Consider the following 3,195-nt stretch of genomic DNA (forward strand, 5'->3'; position numbering starts at 1 on the left):
AACAATCCAAAACTAAACTACATTTAAAGACATCATTATAAGAAAATAGAGAGAAATCAACTTACCTTTGCTTGGCCTAAATTAAAAAGAAAGAGATAAGCGGTCACCGAAAAATAGCAAAGAAATCTTTTTCCCGAATTCGAATTTTGTCAAACAGTAAAATTATTAGAAAGAATAATCTTTTGCTTAAATAATTGCAATAATTTAGTAAAAGATATCACATTTATGACTTTCATTCCAACTAACAACAACAATAACACAAATCGAAGGACCAGACAATGCACTGCTACCATTCCAACTTTAAAACTAATTATTGATAATTTGAAATTAATAGATAAAATGGATAACTACATATTTAGCAAACATAGACTCCTAATTACTCTATTTAGCCTAAGTTTCAATTAATTACAATTCATAGCCCCCTCTTGCCTATTAATTATTCCTAATTAAAATTCATAGTCTCCCTCATGTATTTTCTCTTTTTTTCTATTTTCTTCTTCTTTTTTTCCTTTTTCAATTTTTTTTGTTCAGTTTTTCTTTTCCTTTTTTGTTGTTTTCGCTTTATTTTTTCTTTTTTCACTTTTTTATTTTTATTTTTTATTCATTTTTTTTCTTTTTCTCCATTTTCCTTTTCATGTTTCTCCTTTCTTTTTTTTCGTACTTTTTCTCTATTTTCTATTAATCTCCTTTTTCTCTCATTTTTCTCCTTTTTTTTTCTTTTTAATTTTTCTCCTTCTTTTCATTTGTGTGAACTAGCAAACACATACAAGTACGAACTATAAAATACAAATACAAATGCGAACTAACACACAAATACAAGTGCAAACTATAAAATACAAATTCAAATGCAAACTATAACATATAAATACAAGTGTGAACTATAAAATACAAATACAAATGCAAATTATAACATATAAATACAAGTGTGAACTATCATTTGTATCTTTTAATTATTGAAAAGGAACAATTGATTTTCTTTCTACGAATACTTATTTGTATTTATTTATATAAATAAATACAAGTCCAATTTTTATACAAATACTATATATACAAATACATATTGTATTTGTATTTGTAAAATCGTCTGTTTCATTTGTTTGCCATTGTATTTGTATCAAGTGATATTTGTTTATTTACAAATAGGAATGATAATTTTGATATACAAATACAAGTCAGTACATTTGTATCAAATGATACATTACATATTTATATATTTTAGAATTAAGAAAATACAATTAATGCATTTACTTGTTTGTATACAAATACAAATGATAAATTGTACATAGCCCCGGCTAAATACAATATGCAATCAACTTACAAATACAGATACAAAATGATTTTTTAAAAATAAAAAGGTATCGACGAAAATGGAATACAAATACAAGTATAATCCAAATATAATCTAAATATACAAACACAATAAAATCATAATATAAATATAATCCAATATAATATGCAGTCAATTATATAATACAAATACAAAATACTTCTTTAAAATACAAGTGCGAATTATATAAAATATAAATGATGACGCAAGCTAACAAATACAAATACAAGTGTGAACTTTAAAATACTAATACAAATATAGTTGTATCAATGAATACAAAAATATAAATGACGGTGTGACTACAAATACGATAAATAATTATGGTATTTACGTTATCATTCACGACTTGTGCTCGACTAGTCATATTTTTTGAAAATACAAAAAAAAAAAATAGAACAAAAAAATGATAAAGAAAATAAGTGCAAAAAAGAAAATAAAAAAATCAAAGAAGAAAAGAAAAGAAGAAACAGAAATAGAAGTTAGAGATTAAAGAGAGAAAAAAAGAAAAAAAAAGAAAAAAATGAGAAAAAATAAAAATAGGAAAAAATAGAAAAAAGAAGAAGAAGAAACGGGAAAACACGAAAAAGAAAAAAATATAAAAAAGATAATGATAGTGTTAGACAATAAAATATTCAGTTCAACGATATAAGCGTGATTGAGATTTATTTCTTTTTAAAAATATTGAATTCCATTTTTGGCGCGACTAAATAGGGACTGTATTCATATTTTATATGGACTAGTTTAACCGCGTGTGCCTTACACGTGTAACATTTAATTATTTAAAATTAGACTATCTTGTTTATTGCAAAGGTTTTTAATGAAATTTAAAAATTTTAAATCACTTCTTAAAGATCTTTCGCACTTCAATATAATAATGTAAACATAACATATATTTTACTGTAAGCACATATATATTTTTTACAAAAGTTTCAAGTGGTTAATGGATCGTCACTTTTGCATTTGTCATATAGTACCTCTTTTCCTTAATGCTAGCTAGAGGCTAAGAGAGACGCATAGATTTGAACGATATTTGTAGTACAATTTTTTTTATATATTTAAAATTTTTTCTTATTTTTAAAGTCACATCTTTAGAAAATCTTTGATTACTTACATAAAACATTTAAAAGTTTGGTCTTTCTTATATTTTTCTTTTTCTCACGCTTTCATATTTATTTATAGATTTTTTTAAATATGCTTAAAGTGAACTTTAATTGATTTAGAATTATTACACTAATTAAAAAAGATATTAATTGTCACTAATTCTTATGACTTCGAAATATTTTACTATAAATATTTAAGAAATTTTCAACTCTTAAATATTAGGAAAATAGTGAAAAGACGATTTTGTCTAAAAGCAAAGACTTTTAATGGAGGACAAAAAAGTTCAAATAATATTTTTAAGGCCTTTACACTTTTAATATAGTATAGATATAGATTAATGTTATATACATCTACATCTACAATATATTATTTACTATTTTCTCAAATTATTGTCCTTTAATTATTTTTCTAATAAATAATTTAAAATCAACTAAAATTTGATTTTGGCAAAGTTGTCTAAATATTAGTATAGTACGTGTTACTACTATTTGTGATGTATACTATTTTTTCTTTGTATATTATTTTTTCTTTGTATAGAATTAGGACTTGATTTATTTATTTTGCAAAACTGCTTTTTATGTCTTCTATTTTGGACTTGAGAAAGAAGCAATTCATGATAGAGTTTATTTACACCATATTGACTACTCTAGTTTCAATTTTTAGCTATTTCTTTAACTTTACAAATGTTATTTTGCATATTTCAAAATAATAAAAAATTTAATACATAAATTTAGTGGATTTCAAAGTCATAAATATAAAAAAATAAT

The sequence above is a fragment of the Capsicum annuum genome, chromosome 5, assembly GCF_002878395.1.
Source record: "Capsicum annuum cultivar UCD-10X-F1 chromosome 5, UCD10Xv1.1, whole genome shotgun sequence".
In the NCBI taxonomy this organism is placed as follows: Eukaryota; Viridiplantae; Streptophyta; class Magnoliopsida; order Solanales; family Solanaceae; genus Capsicum; species Capsicum annuum.